Source organism: Lissotriton helveticus, chromosome 9, assembly GCF_964261635.1.
Source record: "Lissotriton helveticus chromosome 9, aLisHel1.1, whole genome shotgun sequence".
NCBI lineage: Eukaryota > Metazoa > Chordata > Amphibia > Caudata > Salamandridae > Lissotriton > Lissotriton helveticus.
The window spans coordinates 1,228,309,632-1,228,328,553 of record NC_136070.1 but is presented as its reverse complement, the minus strand read 5'-3'; positions in this window follow the sequence as shown (position 1 = coordinate 1,228,328,553).

The window sequence follows — 18,922 nt, the reverse complement described above, 5'->3', positions numbered from 1 at the left end:
TTAGTTCAATAAAGCTTTATTAATGATAAAAATAAGGCATCCGTACATAGTTCAAATAAAGAATTGTGGGGAAAGGGGAAGGAAGGGGGAACAAAGAAAGAGAAAACCAGGGTATATTATACAATCGGAACAAAACGACGATAAAAATTTATCATGGCCATTAAAGGTAAAAATAAGGGGTACATTGGGTATACATCAAAAGCAAGTACAGATGAGGACATAGCAAGTAATACTGTAGAAAAACCGAGGAAATGAAAGGGGTATTAGGGGGGCTTGGGAACCTCTTGCTGGGCGGGCCGTGGGCAGAATGAGCGAGTAGTACAATTGTCTAAGTACATCGTAACAGGGAGCTACAAGTCTGCACGTTTGGCTGCCATTTGGGGAGGAAACACAAAAGCAGTATCAAGCCTGTGATTATGACAAACATTATACCACCATGCTTTAAAAGAAATATTAGAAGAGTTCTTCCAATTAATGGTTATCTGCTGGAATGCAACAGCCAACAGCAAATCAACAATACGAACCTGCATATCAACCCCCTCCCAACAGGTAGAGAGACTCCCTAAAAAGAGATGCGTGGAAGATAGGGGGATGCAGGTGTGGAAAATTACATTCATTTGAGCCCAGACCTGCAACCAAAAGTCATGTACATGTTTGCAATGAAACAACATATGAAACAAGGTAGCACGTGGAAAAGAGCAAGACCAACAAGCGTCTGGAGTAGCAGAAAACTGTTTGTTAAGGGTAAAAGGAGTGTGGAACAACCTGTTGTATATGAAAAACAAGGATTGTGTCAAGGATGCCGCTCTAGATGTTTTACGAACCTTTGTCCAAATCTTGTCCCACAAGGATACTGGCCATGCCGTGGCAAGGTCTTGTTCCCACTGCTCCTCCACCATAGATTTAGGCCTAAGAGACGCATGAGCATGAAGGTGCTTGTAGAGAAAGGATGCTTTAGGAGTAGTGCGCAGAATAGAGTGAAGTTGGAGAGCAGGGTCAGGAGAAACAAGAGGAGGTGGTGCATGTAAGAGTCGTGTGTAAGCCCCCATGACCGCCGCTTTAAGTAGAAGATATTTGGGAGCAAAGGACGAGGGTAAATCGAAGGAGGAACGGAGAGTATGAAAGGACATGAAAGTGGAATGTGAGAATAACTGCGAAATCCAGATCAATCCCCTAGCTCTCCAGGATTTCCAATAAAAGGGCTTATGGCGAATTAAGAGGTGCTTATTGTGCCAAATAGTGGATGAGAGAAAGTCAGCAACAGTCGCAGGGGGGAGGGAGTAGAAGATAAAAGGAGTTTGACAGTAAATTTATGAATAGGAGTGGGGATCAAAGAAGGTTTGTGTGAAAAAGAGAGATATTCATCAAAGGAAAATGGGGAAAGGAAGAGGCGCTCAACCTTAGTCCACAGAGGACAGGGGGAGATGGGGTCCTGTAGCCAAAAAGAAGATTGACGTAACAAAAAGGCCTTTTGATAGGCTGGGAAATCTGGAAAATTGACACCACCTTCTGATGCGGGACGAATGAGTCTGGCAAGGGACATTCTAGGTTTCTTATTGTGCCATAAAAAGGAGGATAGAACCGAATTAATTTTCTTAAACAATTTAGCTGGGGTGGAGACAGGGATATTAGAAATTGTATAAAGAATTATAGGGGATAACATCATTTTAATGGTGTCAATACGACCCCACCATGACAAGTAAAGAGGGTGCCACCTAGCCGTAAGATCCGATATTTTTTTAGTGCACTTTGTCAAACATAGGTAGACGGTGTCTGAGATGGAGGGGGTGGTGTGTAAACCTAAATACTTAATGTAGGAGGGACTCCAGGTGAAGTTGGAAGCATTGAAGTCAGGTTTAAAAGTGAATTTCATCAGAGGCAAGATTTCACACTTGTCATGATTGAGCTTATAACCAGAGATCGAGGAGTAGTGCCGCACTTCTTCCAGGAAAGCGGGGATGGAGTCAGTGGGATTAGAAATAAAAAGTAAAATATCATCTGCATAAGCAGCAAGTTTAATGGGAGACTCCGCGGCCTGAAAGCCATGAATATCGGGATTTTGGCAGAGCTTGGACAAAAAGGGCTCTAAGGCGAGATTAAAAAGGAAAGGTGAAAGGGGGCAGCTTTGACGAACACCTCTACCGAGGTCAAAATAGGAGGAGATCTGACCATTCGCATAAACTGCAGCCCGCGGATGAGAATACAACAATGAAACTAGGGAGATAGATTTAGGGCCTAAACCAAACCACCCAAGAGCATGGACAAGATACGGCCACTCGACCCTATCGAACGCCTTCTCGGCATCCAAGGCAATCGCTGCAAGGGAGTGTTGGAGATGGGATGATTTAGACAATATGTTGAATAAAAGTCTGGTGTTGTCGGTGATGTAACGACCTTTAACAAATCCAGATTGCTCTTCGCCTAATAGATCAGGAAGTAAATGGTCCAACCTTATCGCCAGCGATTTAGCAAAGATTTTATAGTCGATGTTGACCAGGGAAATGGGCCTGTAATTTTTGCAATACTTCGCATCTTTTCCAGGTTTGGCTATTAAACAAATATGTGCATCAGAGAAGGTCCCTGAGGAGTTGCCTAGATCAACAAAAGTGTTAAGGAGGGAGTGCAATTTCGGAATCAACAACTTGGAAAAGTGGAGATAAAACTCAATGGTAAAACCGTCTGGCCCAGGGGATTTATTAAGTTTGAGACGCTGAAGCGCGGTGAGCAGACTCCAGAAAGGAAAGATCGAGGGGGAAGTGTGCAGACTTTTGGATAGTAGAGAAGAAATGTGTGAGAGAGTGAAGAGAGGGTAGTGTTTCAGAGGTGTATAAGGTCTTGTAGAAGCGGGAAAACTCAGTAAGGATGTCAGCGTCTTTGTGCTGCAAGTTATCATGAGTGTCATAAATAGATTCAATATTCAGCTTGTTGTGCTTGACCTTCAAATAATTGGCAAGAATTTTTCCAGCTTTGTTCCTACCACCATAAAACGTAGCACTTGACTTTAACAGATATAGGGAGGCATCCTCTGTGGACTTCTCATTAAATTTCATCTTGGCAGCGACGAGAGCCGTCAGACTATCGTTTGAATACGAGGTGAATTAGGCGTGTTCCAATCTCTTAATGTCTGAAAGGAGATGTTTAGTGAAGTGGCGCGCAATCCTGCGTTTCTTTGAGACATAGCCAATAATAAAGTCGCGCGCTGCTGCTTTAAAAGCATCCCAAATGGTGTGTTTCGGGACAGATGGGGTATCATTAAACAGGAAAAATTCATCAAAAAAGGTATTGAAGGAAGCAGTAAATTTGGGATACAATAGGAGGGCATTATTAAAACGCCATCTCCTGGGTCCATCAATCTTAGGGATCACATCAACACTAATAATAACAGGAACATGATCCGAAAGCAAGATCGGTCCAATTTCAGCAGTTGTAAGTGTTTGGGCAAGATTATGAGAAACAAAAATATAATCGATCCGTGACTGGGAACGGTGACATGAAGAGTAAAAAGTAAACTCCCGCAAGGTCGGATTACAGAGTCGCCAGGAGTCAACAAGCTTATGCTGGGAGATGGCTTGAGTAAAAAGTTTATGCGATTTATTAGTAACATAAGTGGCGTCAGAATTCCTGTCAATAAAGGGGTCTAGGGGTTGGTTACAATCCCCAGCGAGGATAAAATTGTCATCCATAATTTGGGTGATACATTGAGAGAACTCAACCCAAAAAAGAGGTTCACCGTTAGTGGGACCATAGACATTAAGGAGAGAGTTTGGAACACCTCTAAGCGATAGTCTGACATGTGTCCACCTGCCATTAGTATCCGATTCTTGGGAAAGGATTGTGAAAGGGAGTGATCTGCGACAAGGAATTGCTACACCATTACGTTTACCATCGCCCTGCGAATAAAAGACTTCACCCACCCAGCCTCTTTTAAGCTTGGCAGACTCTATGTTTGTGAGATGGGTTTCCTGAAGAAACGCAATATCAACATTCAACTTGGCAAGGTGTGATAAAATGCGTTGACGCTTAATTGGGGAGTTAATACCCTTAACATTCCACGATAATACATTCAATGACATAACATAAACAGTAATTCAAAAAATATGCAATAAATAAGAGTAGAATAAAGACCCATGAAGAAGAATGAATAAAGCGAAAAGAGACACGTAATGGAAATGAAGAGAGGAGAAAAAAGGAGGAAATGAGTGAAAGCGAAAGAGTGTGCAGAAAGAAAAAGTGACGTAGAAACCAGAGATAAGTTCAAGCGAAGCATACAAAAAAAAAGAAAATATAAAAGTGAGTACAACCTGAAAAAAAGAAGTTATGATTCCTGCACAAACAAGAAATGTAGAACATAGGAGGAAGGGCAAGAAGGGTAGGGAACAAAAGAAAACAAAATAAGAGGGGGAAACGGAAGGAGAACATACCTACAGAAGGAGAAGACGAGAAGGAGCCGGGGAGGGAAGGAACCACAGAGGTAAGGCAACACATCCAAGGTCGGCTGGGCAGGAAGCCAGGGAGACATCATCAGACGGGGAAGGATTCCTGTGGAGGCAAAAAGGGGAAACACGAGAACCGATTACAAACCTACATCAGAGGTGAACAAGGAACAAGCAATAACAACAACAACAATGCAACTCAAGGGGACAAACAGGCGAGGGAGTAGAACTCAATGGAAAGGGAAAACGTGACCAAGACGGAAGCATCATAAGAACAAACAGGGCAACAACTCAGCCAGGACTAGAAGAGGAAGGCCCAGATGAGTACATAGCATAGCAGTAGTCTTATGTGCATTGATGAAACTCTGTAGTCGTACTGGATCTTCATAGGTAGTCGTCTTGTTATTGCAGGTGACTTTAAACAGGCTGGGGTGATAAAGGCCATATCTAGCACCCATGAGACGGAGATCATCTCTCATGCTTAGGAAGGCCTTCCGACGATTTGCAGTTGCCTTTGCGTAATCCTGAGCAAAGAACAGGGAGGAGCCAGACCATGTTAATTTTGGAGAAGCTTTGGCAGCTGTGAGAACTTTCAAAAGGTCAGTGTACTCTAGAAAATAGAGAATAACGCCACTTGGCCGTTGTGCTGTTGAAGCAGAAGAGGAGGATGGACGTCCTAGGCGGTGAGCACGTTGGATGTTAAGAATCGTACCTTCTGGAAGGCGGAGTAATTTAGGAAGGAAGGATTAGAAGAAAGTGATGGAGTCCGAGCCCTCAAGACCTTCCGCCAAGCCATAAATGCGTAGGTTGTTCCTCCTGTTTCTATTTTCCAACTCCTCCACCTGCCTCTGGAGAGTATACACCTGCGAGTTTAGATGAGAAACCTTGGTACGAGTTTCCTGGAATGAGACAACAGATTGTTCGACTGAGGAGACTCTTGTTTCAATTTGAGACCAGTTGTCTGTAAGAGCCTGAAGCTTGATATTAGTTTCCTCCATGAAAGGACGCAAAGTCCCGATTTCCTCCAAGATACGGCAAAAAGACCGTATCTCTTCCAGCAAGATTTCCATGGAGACAGGTGCGGACTGCTTGAGTGGTGAGGGGGGATCCTTCTTCAGTCGCTTGACGTTGGATTTCCCCAATGCAGATTGAGGAGGTTCCATGGCAGTGTCCAAACCTGAGGAGACAAGGGAGTCCTCCAATTTAGAAAAAGCAGAAAATACTTTGGAATTTTTCACAAAAGCCACCTTTGTTGAGGACTTGGAAGGTATACGCGACATGGATTTGAGTCTCCCCATAAAAAGCAAGCAAAAATAGAATAACCTGGAAAACACGCACTGTCTGCGCGATAAGATGTACACTGATACAAGGAGGTATGAGAAAGCTGCACAAGGGAATCTCTGGAGTAAGGCAGTATGGTTGGTGCAGAGAGTCACTTGCTGAACAGGACAAGCACAAGGTGAAATTGGTTGACTGACATGATATAAGCTGAGCTTACCAGTTAAGGTTTATGTCACTACGCTGAGTTAGAGGGCATCATCGCTGGATGCAAGTCCATGGATAAAGAAGCACAAACAAACCCAGAAAGCCGCATAGTGGAGAAGAGGAGCGACCCTTAGGCAAAAATATGTGCAGTGTACCATGAAGCTGAGAAGATGTAAATGGACCAAAAAGGTAGTAAAAAAAGCAACAGAGTCTCATCCAACCGAAACTCCCAAGGAAAGGTTCATCACCATGTATGAAGTTGAAAGCAACATTCACCTCGATAGATACATGGTTAGAGACATCATTTGCTAATGACTATTGAGCAAAAAGACTATTGACATATATACTCGAGCTCCGACGACCATAAAAGAGCAGGAAGGTACAGGCGTAAGCATAAAGTGGCCAGTGAAAGTGACACTGAAACGACGATATTCCGTAGTGTTTGTATAGCTGAACAAAATAAGTTGACACCTCACCTAGCCTCGCCTGTACAGCTAGTGAAGCAATTCAAGATATGACATCAGAGGAAGAGCAGGCTGACACGTTAAGAGACATAGAACTAAATGACCCAGTCAGTAGGAGGTTCGAAGACAATGTCCAGCTTCAAATGGTGAGGAAAGGGTAGCACCGCTAATTCCAGGCACTCCTACGCCTCACCAGTGATCAGTGCGAGCCAACCCAAAGAGCCTCGCAAAATGGCGGTCAGGAGATGCCGGGACGCAAGAGTCATTCGCAGCGAGGCAGTGGTGATGAAACAACGTGCAGCCACATAAAAAATTATTAGGGAAACTTAACTTTGCAAGGAAGTTCCGGACAGTCGAGGACACCAGTCATAAATGAAACCCCATGAGGTGGCAAGGTGAACTGAAGGTGCGCGGCGTCCTAAAATGGCGGCCACGCCGGAACCTGAAGCGGAACAATTCACTACATCCAAATTCTCCTTCTCAAGGCATCACAGCATGAAGCAAACAGTCGCGCCTACGCCCAGAAGTGTTCCGACGTTGAAAAAGGTCCATCCACTAGGAAAAGACGGGCTGGAAGCGGTACACCTCCCGAAGCTTCCGCGGAGCCTCACACGGGTGCCGCCATTACCGTTGGGCGGCAAGCCACGCCCCTTTAATTTACTTTTTAAAGTCAGTGATGTGTTAGAGTCCAGTACAGACATTTTGCTGAGAAATGTTGTATTTAAATTCCATGCAACATCCATTGAAAGTTCCTTTTAGATCAAAACAGGACCTCACATGGGAAATGGGAGGGTGTCACGGAGATTATTTGCAGTAATATTAGTGAACTGCTTCTGCTACTATATTGAAAAACACATCACTAGCCCTGAACATTAGATGTATACACATTTAGAATTTGGCAAGTGTTCCTGTGCGCGCTGTCAGGTGCCTAGAAAAAGAAGGCATGAAAGAGCTGAAACTGGATCAGAAATTCAATGTGAGTCCGAACAGGGCCCCCCAAAATACTTTTGGCCCAGGGCCCCCAAAATCCTTAAGATGTCTCTGTGTGCAGAGCAATTGTTTTTAATTACATCCAGTATTAATGTAACGTAATTTTAGAGCGAGCATCATTGCGCTGGAAGTGCACAGCCCTCCACAATATCGACCAAAGGCCAGCACGTGCGCATGGAATGTGCCCGCGACATGTGCCTTGCAGGCGCTGAGGAAGTATGCGCCTGCACCACCTCTGCCGGGCCCCGAGGCGGTGCTCCGGTCCACTGTGGGTGACCCTTTTAGCAGCGTGCTCCGTGCTGGATGGATGTGCGTGAGGAAAACGCACAGACGTTCATTCCGAGACAGCCCAAAAATACAGCGACAGAAACAATTTCTACAGAAAACGATGCAAAACAAGTACGTCAGCCCTGCAGTTCCATGCCGGAGCATTAGTTCCTATTCTGGTCGGTCACGCTGCAGCTTTAAGAGCGTGATTTGTAGACGTGGGGTTATTTATATCGGCGCTGTCGCAGAGCACACATTATACTCCGGGAGTGTGGTGTTACTCTCGGTTAAAAGGAAGTGCGAAACGCGAGACTATTCTCAGACGCTCAATTATGGGGGCGATAGTGTCATTCATTGCGCACGGAAGAATGTGAAGTGCTCTGTTTTAACATGCGGGTGCCTGCTTTACACCGAAGTAACCTGCAGAGGGCGGTAGAGGTACGCATTTCTGTTCGCTGAAGACTGTAAATTCTCGTTAGTTCTCGAAATAAACACGTGCTGTTGTGAAGTTTTTTTGGCACAGCTTCCTGAAATGTAACAGTCCAGTTACTAGAGCAGTAAGTCACACCAGACGTTATCCAGTTTGTAAGCGCTTAAACATTTGGGAGATAAAAGAATTGAAAGAGAAACGAGACACTTTAGAAGGCAGGCCCCAGAATCTAGTGGTTAGTGGAAAGAAAAGTGTTTTAGAAGCCAAACGCCCTGGGCCTGTTTGCAAAGGTTATTAGCACCGAGGCAGAACTGAAATGAAGACTATACAAAGCAACATTTGTGGGTATACACAAATGTGTGGGACGCGGATTTTCTGTTAAAATTGGTCAAAGGCAACAGTCACCCAGGGGCTGAGAAGGAAACCACACCAAACTTAGGCTAGGTGTGTTGTTTTTTCCATAATAAGTAAAGGTACCCTATGGCGAAACAAAACTAAAAATAAAAAGTCCAAGCTAGAAAGTGCCCGTGCACACTTGCTATATTTACACCAGCATAAATGTACACGGGCTATTTTTATGTGTGTGTAAATAGCTGTACTATGTGAGTGCGCCTGGAAAACTGCAGCAGTTGCAAATCGTAAGAATTACTCCTTTATTCATTTGAGAATTAAAAATAAGTCATACGCTTTTTGTGAATTGGGCTCTCTGTTATTGCGTCACATGGGCTACGGCGGTTGGTGGCAAATCACAATAGGGGAACTCATAAAATAAACATGTAATAAATGCAAATAATACACATAACATATATACATACATACACATAAAAAATACACAATATACACATTAACAGAAATCTACACGTAAAAAAACAAACCACTAGCTTTACACTGTCGCTCCACGTTCTACAGCGCACCCTCGTTGTTTTGCAGCACGTCAGCCGAGCGAGAAGCCCATAGCCAACTCTCTCATCCAATCAAGATGCTGATCTAAAGCATTTTGATTGGCTGGAGCAGGCTGGCTCCATGCTCCAAAACGCAAAGTAGGGGATGTGCCTGCTCTCCAAAACAGCCGGGTTGGAGAGGTTGAATTGCGCATGTCAGTTTGGCTGTAGCTAGGTAGCTCGCCACACCATGTGCACTTCAAACTTAAGTGGCCACTTTACACTGTTGCCAGTCTTCGGCTGCAGTGACGGCGCACTAGCCCTGCCCTCACGCTACGTTTGCTGGCAGAAAGCATAAAAAATAAAATGGTAATAAAATCATTTTATCACCATTTCATTTTTGATGCTTACTGCCCAGCAGTGTGTGTGTGTGTGTTTGTGCGGAGGGGTTGGGGGTGCTCCTACGCTCCCACTGTGGAACCACCGCTGCACATTGGCATATGTAATCAAACTATTGTCAGCATTTTGCACTCACACAAAAGTGTCTTAACGTTCATCATGTTTTACTTGAATATTGATTTCGTAGAACCTTCCTCATGGTAGCGGGGTCTTCCCTGTGCATGAATTATTATTGCATCATAAGACTGAAGCGTCATATTTATGTTCTGGATTTTGGAGCATTCAAATATATCTACAAAGAGAATATTTTTCTACTTTTATAGTGCGACCATTGAGTATCATTGGCACACTGTGTTTCTTGGTGCAATTTCTACTTATCATTTAAAACAATCTAATCCCGTTTATTGAACTATTTGTTACTTTTATCATTTTGTTTATTAAATTCAACTCTATGTTTCTAATTCATTTTGGGATTTTTATTGTTTTACATTTCAATGTTATTACTGTTTCAGTACTGCATAACTACTTTACACATTGCCTCTCAGTTACGGTTGTCAGCTTGTGCCATAGTTACCAGGGGGTCAGTGCTTAATTTGTAAAATATGAAGTGCCAGGGCTCTGACCAGGAGCCACTGCAGCTTACACCACCCATTGCCCTTGTCATCGCTGCCAAAACAACAACTAACCATCTCCCTCGCATGTAAATGCGACAGTTCAGATTATTCCAGGTGCCCAAGCTCAAGGAATGGCGTGGGAGGCAGGTATTAGCAATTTTAATGTCTATTGTGTTCCTAAACAACTGTTGTTCTGCTCATCTCTAAATTAGATGAGCCACCTTGTGGTAGACTGTTCTAAGTATGGCGTTGACAATTACGTGCCGGTGCCGAGCACCGGAAACCAATTAAGTGCCGGGGCTGAGCACCGGAAAGCACCGGCTCAAATTAAGCACTGCAGGGGGTTGACCTCAGGTTTATTTAGTGATTCTAGTGGGTCACCCTGACAAAGACTATGGTTATTTTTTTAGATGGGTACGTACCACTCGCAACTAATAACCCAGTTTCTTTTTTGCAACAACTTTCTTTTTACACTTTGTGGTGCATATATAAAACTACACATATACAAAGTTACATTATTCTACATTTCAACAAGAATAGATTGTCCTACATGTTCAGGAGTCTAAAACATCTCTGGGAGCTTCAGATCGACTCAAAGGGCTCAAATGTAGTATTAGAAAGAATCCACGAAAACTGGGGTTTCTTGTAGTTTATTCCTGAAGCACAGCAATACATCGCAGACCGAACAGCTCCAGATACAACTGAAGCATCCTTAGAATTATACAAAGAAACTGCACAGGAACTTAGAACGTGATATAAAAATAAACACAGCACATGCACAGGATCCGCAATGAAAGAAGAATGAACCTGCCCATGCATGGAGTAGACAAAGAGGATGTTACGTGCAGGTTTTCATCCTGTTATCTGTTGAGGTGTTATCTAGGACCTTGGTCAAGAATGACCGGTCAGCCCTGTCAACGGCCTTCTCCACGTCGAGCAGGTTGTTTCTTTTTTTCAGCTACCTCTATAATTTGTGATGCTAATCTGGTAGTGTCCATAGACTGCCTACTCTGGAGGAAGCCCGATTGTTAGGTGGACATGATTTTTGGCCTTAGAGTTTGGAGCCTTCCGACCAGGAGGGAAGTGAATATTTTAACATTGAAATTAAGAATTTCAATAGGGTGGTAAGACCCATATTCTGTAGGATCCTTATGAGGTTTAAAAATGAAGATGTTGTATGATGGTGACACTGAGATTGTGACTACTTTGGACTCAGAGAAGGAGTTGAAGACCTTTGTCAGGAGTTATACCAATATGTCTATACCTTATAAAAAGAGGCTGGACACCCATCCGGGCATGGAGCCTTGTGTCTGGGCAAGCTTTTAATTGGTTTGCGAACCTCCTCCAGGGAAATGTCCTCCTCCAATTAATCATTGCTATCTTGCAGGACCAAGTGGGTATTTTCCAAGAGATAGTCATCTTGGCTTTGTGAGTCAAGTTTTTGGCTTTCTAATAATGTCAAATAGTAGGTGGTGCAGCTCTCTAAGATTTCCTCAGTTGTGTTAAGCTTGTTACCCTCACTATAATTTATTTCTTTAACCTGGTTTTGGGATTTGGATTGTTTTAGTTAGTGTGCTAGTAGCCTATCTACTTTGCCGCCCTTGTTGTAGTAATTTTGTTGGATATAGAGAAGTTTTTGAGCCGCCTCTCTCATGGCTAGCTGCAGCTACTCGCCTCACAGTCACCTCCATCAACCGTCTTAGTGAGCCCCTTTGTCTGTGCCCTTGTTCTGCTAATTTGAGTTGGGCCACTAAATGTTCCTTTTTGCACTTGGCAAAGCATTCAAAGGTGGCAGAATGGGATGCCAAACTACCTAGGATAACCACTTTGGTGGCATCCCACAAGGTTGACTTTGAGACATCGCCATTGTTGTTAATTTTGAAGTATTGTTTGATTGTGATTTTAATGTTCTCGTGTAGTAGTGGATCCCGGAAAGCCAAGTCGATAAGAACCCACTGTCAGGGGAGGGGTGTCTGGGTTGGTAGGCATGGCCATGTGTAACCATATAGGGGTGTGATCTGAAAGGGTGTGTACACCTATTTTGGAACCTAGGGTATTAGGCTGAAGGTACCTTGAGACCAGGAAAAAGTCTGTTCGCAAGCGTGAGCTATGAACATTCTTTCAGAACGTGAAGTCTATTTTAGTGGAATGCTAGTTTCTTTATATGTTGAATAAATGATGGCCTTCTTTTGGGCCTCACTAAGAATCTTTTCCTTGACCTGGAAATTGTGTAGGCATATCAGGCTGTCAAGCCTCAGGTTCCTGCATTGTTAAAATGCTGATATGGCTCTAAGAGTTCAATCTAGTAGGGTTGGTTATCATTTGGTGGTTGGAGCAGGTGTGCAAATACTGCCTGGATGTGAGCCTGTGAGTCTTGGTTTCAGATATCTTTGCTGATGCCCATTAGGGGAATGTTATTGTGCCTTGCAGGGTTTAAGAAGTTGTCAATGTCCTCTGTAGTTGCCATGGCTCAGGGTTCTAGGTCTTTTGGAAGGACAGTTCATCCTGTTGTTGGGCCTGTTCAGCTATATTTCCCTCTACCTATTCGAGGCAGAGTTCGGCCCATTGAAGGGAATGGTCCGGTTCAGATAATTTGGGGGACAGATCTTGGCCCAGCGATTAGAGGTCTTTTCTAAACTGATGGAAAATAAGTTTGTGTCTGCTTTAGTGGCTGGGGCATGTGAATCAGGCACCTTGGCCCTTAGGGGTTCTTGGGCAGGGGCGTAGGAAGGGGGGGCCCCAGGAGTCCTCACTGAGGAGGGTGACAAAATGGCAAAAATATGTGTTTTTAAAATAATTTTTTTTTGGGGGGGCTCACAACACTTAAAAAAAAAAATTCAATGTGGAGTGACAAAATAATAATTCTGCACCCGGTACCACCTGACCTTGCTACACCACTGTTCTTGGGAAAGGCCTGCATCACTTGAAGATTAGCCGTTGTCGGTTTTGTAGTAGGTTTTCAATAGAAGATGTCTTGACCGACTTGGCTCTATTTCCAGCCATGTTGGAGCAGCATGAAAACACGGCCAGCACAGGCATGTCTGGGTGAGGTATGTTGTAGGCCTGAAGTGAGGAAAAATGGAAAATGAGGTCTCAACTGGGTGGGGACTGTATTTTTCTCTATGTGGGCCCTGGATCACCTTTTTTTGGTAGCACTAAATTTCCACCTCCTATAATATTCGATCCAGCAGAAGGCCTTATGGGCACTGATGACAAGTCTCCTGCAAGGAAGGACCACCATTCTCTCTATTTCGTCACTGAGGAGAGGGGGGTACAAAGTGTCAGATTAGGTTTGGTCCCATGATTTGGGGTTGTTTGTCATCACTGTTGTGCCCTAGCTCGTCCTTCTCAGCTTGGGTTCAAGCCCTGCACCCTGTCCGAGCCAGCATGGCGCCTAACCTGATGACCTGGTTGTGGTCTCAGGAGTGGTAGTTAGCACCTCACTCCTCCAAGGACAGCATCACTTCTGGGCTCCTTGACAGCTCCAAGGTGGTGTTACAGCATTTAATACGATACCTCTTTACCACTGGCCCCCTCTGCATTGTCAGGGTTTGTTGTGAGGCCAAATCCCACCACTCTCCTTGCTATGAGGTCCACCAGCCTAGCTGTGGGCCAGGTGCTTGCTCTTCACCAGTTGGCTGGGATGCCCGGACCATGTCCATCCACCATTTTGTAACCTCCTCGCAGGCAGGCCACTCAGCTATTAGATTTTTTGGGGCATCGGTATCAGACTTAGGGGTCTATTAGGATGGCGGGCGGACTCCAGTTCGCCCGCCACCCTAGCGGTGCTGGGACCGGCCGCCAGTGGTGCGGCGGTCCCACATCGCCAATTAGGATGCGACCGCCACCATGGCGGTCGCATCCTGTAAATTTAACATTGTGGCGGGCGGTGCTGTATTCAGCACCCACCACAATGTTAAAAGGGCATGCTGTGCATTTGCATGCACAACGTGACAGGCACCGCGTGGTGCCTGCCACCTTGTGCATGCAAATGTCAGGGGGTACCATGGATACCCCCCAAGTGCAGCCACTCCCCCCCCAACCCCCTGGGGGCCCGCAACGTGCCCCAAAGGCATCCTCCGCATGCCTTTCCATGGCAGAGTCTCCGCCATGGAAAGGAATGGGATTGCCACCATATTGCATGTCTTTTCCGCACTGTAGGCAGTCGGGCGGATTGCATACCGGCGAAAAACTGGCGGACGGTCTTGCCGTCCGCCTGGGTCCCCACTCCCATCGTAATATGGTGGGGGATAATGTTAGGTGGGCAGACGGAAATGGCGGGTGGATCGCCACCGCCATACGGGTGGTGGCGATCCGCCCGCTATGCTAATAGACCCCATAGTTTGCATTCTCGGCCTCCATGGACATCTGCCGGTCTTCACAACCACCTTAATGCTGCTTGCGGCTTGTTTTTGGGGCTATGTCTGCATTTTGGCTGGCTTGGTGGAGACCAAGAGAATGGAATTTAGCAGAGAAGCGTCCTTGAGGATCTGTCCCGTGGCCACGCCCCTAATAACCACATTTCTTAACGATGGCAAAAGGCTCACAGATAATATTTAATAATAGTCTGAACTTAAAAAGAACAACATTCTCTGTCTCCAGTACCTTAAAAATGAAAAATAATCTGTATACATCCCCTAATCTATACGTACTCCAAGAGACCCATCTACTTATCAATCCATCATAATGTCCTCCACCTCTTCCCTCTATCCTCATGGTCAATGGCATAGCATGGTCTACATGTCAGGGCTCAATGCTTAGTTAGGACCCCTCAACTGTGTGAGACACAAGATGTAAGGGCTGCAATCAATTCCTAACCCTTTTTCCTAACCCTGACCCCACAACATTAATAATAGAAATACCTCCTGGTGATCTGTTGACTACTGCATGAAAGTGACAAACTTTAAACTCAATTCTTCAACCACAAACAATAAAAAATGTTCTCAAGTTACTCCAAAAAAATCCTATCTTCCCTTCTCAAAGCTGATGCATGAGGGGAGATGGGTGAGCTATTTAAACGTATGGGGAAGCCAAAAATATTATCCCTACCCAATGAACCCTGCAATCATGCACCTTCGCATGTGCGCTGAAGTGACACACCTACAGGTCCCATCCCATTGTGCCTCTTATCAGTTTTATTTGGGAGTTTGAGCCAGTGATTCTCTCAGACTCAGGATGTTCCTCCTTACAACTTGTTGTCAATGGACACAGCCGAAAAGGAAATAAATGGTCCTTGGGTACCTTTATTCCCCACACATTGTCCCTATATTTTCACGATACCCTAGGAAATCTCCAGTGCCTTGGAGGGCAATATTATACTTTCCTTGGGTAGTACATACCCAATCCCCCCTCTGGCAAATGGGGAGCCCCAGGTTTCTCCTTCAGTTACCATGTGCAAGATGGAGATTCCACTTTGGACGGGGGGGTTTAAACCCCTGGGAAGTCCATTCCAGAGAATAACATGACCCTTTAAGGAGTAGGAATGGATGTATGTCATTACGACGCGGTGTTTACACCGCTCTACCATTACAACGCAGTTATCGCAACGCAAGTCGTTACAACGACTTGCGTTGGAGGGCGCTGGATTGTGGATTATTTTAATTTTCTATTCCATCTCCAACCTACTTAACAGTAGGGAAGGTGTTGTAATAGAAAATTAAACTATTCCTTGAGCAAGAGCGCCATCCAACGCAAGTCGTAGTAATGACATGCGTTGTGATGGCTCCGTCGTAAAGGATGTTTCCCATAGGAATATTGTAAGCTAAACACGCCCTACTCCATCCTTTGGTAGAGAGAGGCAGGCAGGGAACATCCATGGGGATGCCCTGAGCTTCTGGAAGTGAGAGCTTTAGAGCTGGTGGTCCCCACTACCACGCCACGAGCATCCTTCATCCCCATCCTGCCATGTTGGACCAGTGTTGTAGGTGGACCGCCCCAGTTGTTGCGCTGTTGATGAGGGTGCTGATGATATATCTCACTATCTAGTTTGCAGTATCCCCACTGCTGTCCAACCTAATAATAAGTGGCCAAGTTGATGCTGGTGTGACCATGGCAACTCTTTCTGCCGTGGTTATGATTAAGGCAACTGTTGCAATCCATTGACTGTGTTGTAACTGACACATTTGGAGAGTCCCAATGAGTATCCAATAGTCCTCACTTTACCTGCAGTCCGGTGTGATATATATAGCATAAGTATTCACAAAGCGGATTTGCGGCCCTCACAAAGGTATATCTCGCCCTAAAAGTTTCCTGGGCAATCTGTTTTTTTGTGCTAAGATTATTTTAACCCCCCCTACGTTTCCTATTTGCAAATGAAGACACTTAAAAATGTACACATGGTTTACATTTAATTTATTATGTCTTGCTAGTATGTCAAATTGGTTATGAGTTCCAAGCCTCCTATCACACCTTGGACTACATCTGGGCGGCACACTCTATCCAAACCTGGAGAGACACAGGACTGGGTTATCGAACTGGAGTGTAATAATATTTTAGACCCTAAGAAATGTTGACTTACATAGAAATAATACAAAAAAGAGAAAAAGCCTCACACAATCTTGCTGTTGGGCCCGGTTTCTCTTACGAGGAAAGAACAGCCACGCCATTTTTATGTGGGACATTACCCAGATACATGGGTTTAGCCCACAAACATATCCTTAACTTTAGGACAAAATGAGAAAAGAACACAATAGGTACCTAGTGACATCTATGCATTGGGGTGACAAAGACCTACATACTATTACACAGTTTGCATCTCCTTGCCAATCACAAACTTGCTTGTCATCTCTATTTTGTTGATTGGCCAAATCCACCACTTATGCTCTTTTGCATAAATGTTCTCTTATTTGACGAATTTACAATTTGGCTTGAAGTTTTACACTATTTCAATATTTGTATAATTGACTCTGACTCTTGAACTTAATACTCTCTCTCTGTTCAAGACTTTATGTAAACCATTGGTGTATGATGTATGGATGCTAAATTACTCACAGTACAGCTTTAAAGTTAAGAAGCCTGCTTGTCAGAAGTAAGTCTCACCTTCCATTTACCACCTGCCCACATCCTCTCAGGGCGCAGGGATTCGTGTCAGGTTAATTTTTCTGATCTTCCCTGGATGTTGGCATGAGCTGTGGGGAGCTGCTGCTAAATTTAATGTACAGTGTCCCTGACAGATCAGATCAACTCATGGTTGTATCGCTATGGCATTGGATAACTATTGCACGTGTCTGTGGACCACAGTGTGATGATTCCTCTTGTTGGTTCAGGTCAAGCTTTCAGGCCCCATGTTGCCCTACGAAGTATCAAGGAAAATGGTCCTAGAGAGATCATTAAAAAGGCATCCTTATCAAACCCTACAGGGAGAGACCCCAGTCCTTAGATGCTGAAATCAAGGCGTACCGCTCATAAACAGGTGGAATGAGGAACGGTGAAGAATTTATATATTAGAGGTGGTCGGGAGAGCAATTGATTGATGATTAAACTATCTACATTGTGGATGACAAGATATATGGAAGTATTGCCTGAAGAGTCCATTAAACTTTATCTTGTATGATTGTAAACATACAAAAGTGTACTAAACTTTTTATAGAAAAGAATAAAACATAAAAGTGCAAATTTAGAGTAGGCTGCTAAATTCTGGGATTTAACTGTAAGTATGAAGTTCATGCTCATGGTTGCAAAATCGAAGTAAGAACTGAAATGCATGCACTACTCCAAAATTTTTAAACTTCAATTGTCTAAATTCCCTCAAAAGGCACATTATATCTGGTGTGAATTGTATGTGCACCGGAGTATATCTGCATATGCAATTCATGTCTAGGTCAGGCACTTTAAAAACGGCACTTTCCCCACACTTTTTGAGTTCCATCATTTGCGCATTGCAGTATTATTGTGTTAAACAGCCTCTGGGCTGAAGGTACAAATATGAGGGAATCAGATGACCTCACATTTCTACCATTTCCGCTCCTCTCCTGAGTCTGTCAGTCAAAATGGAGGTGAAGAGGCCGAAGCAAAATATTTTTCCAAGAACTGAGGAACTAGCTCATCAGCCATCTGGGAGCAATAGGTGGCAGTGAGTGCAAGGGGCAAGGATTAATGACTGCTCTCCTTCTGCCTTTTTGTGCTCATGGGCATCTGGAAGCCATATTAGAATGTCAGGAGCTGCACTGAATAGAAGAGCGTCAGAGGGGCAATAATAGCTGTTATAAACGCCTTTACTTCAACAATCCAAAGTTCGTCTTTGTGATTCTCCCTGTTTAATTTACAACATTCTATCCTGAGCCTATGGAGTGTTCTGACATGGTGTTTGGACAGAATATTGAGTTTTATATCTAATGCTACTACCAAAATATTGTGCAACAGAATGTTGTGGGCAAAAAATTTTTTTTTTCGTATATATATCTTTTTCAAGAATAAAGTTTTTATTTTACTATTGTTTTCTGTAATATAATTGTCATAATATCTTTTTAAATGTATTTGATATGTTTTCGTTAATATTTTAAGCTTAGATGTTAGAATTGTTGGTATGATTGTTTTTTTCAATAAAGTTTGGAATTGTAAGGGTTTCAGTGGGTTATTTTTAAATGTAATTACTCATTTACAATGTACTACTGGGTTATTGGGGTTATTGGGATTTTGGGGAATAGGGTGGTAAGTTAATTAATTTTTTATTTAGTTTAAATGTAATGGTCATGGTTATTATAAATTCATTTTAATTGGTTATTAAATATGTACATTGTTTTATTTTGTAAATATTTTATATTTTTAAGTTTAATTTGTTAGCAATAATGTATACTTGCATTGTATTCATTTTAATAGTTAGCTATATTTCAATAGCTGGATGGGTTTCTAGAGCAATAGGATGGGAAGCTAAAATTGATTTAATTGAATTTTCTTATGTAACTGAAATATTTATTTGATTGATAAATATGTAAAATATTTACTTTTATAATTGTTAATT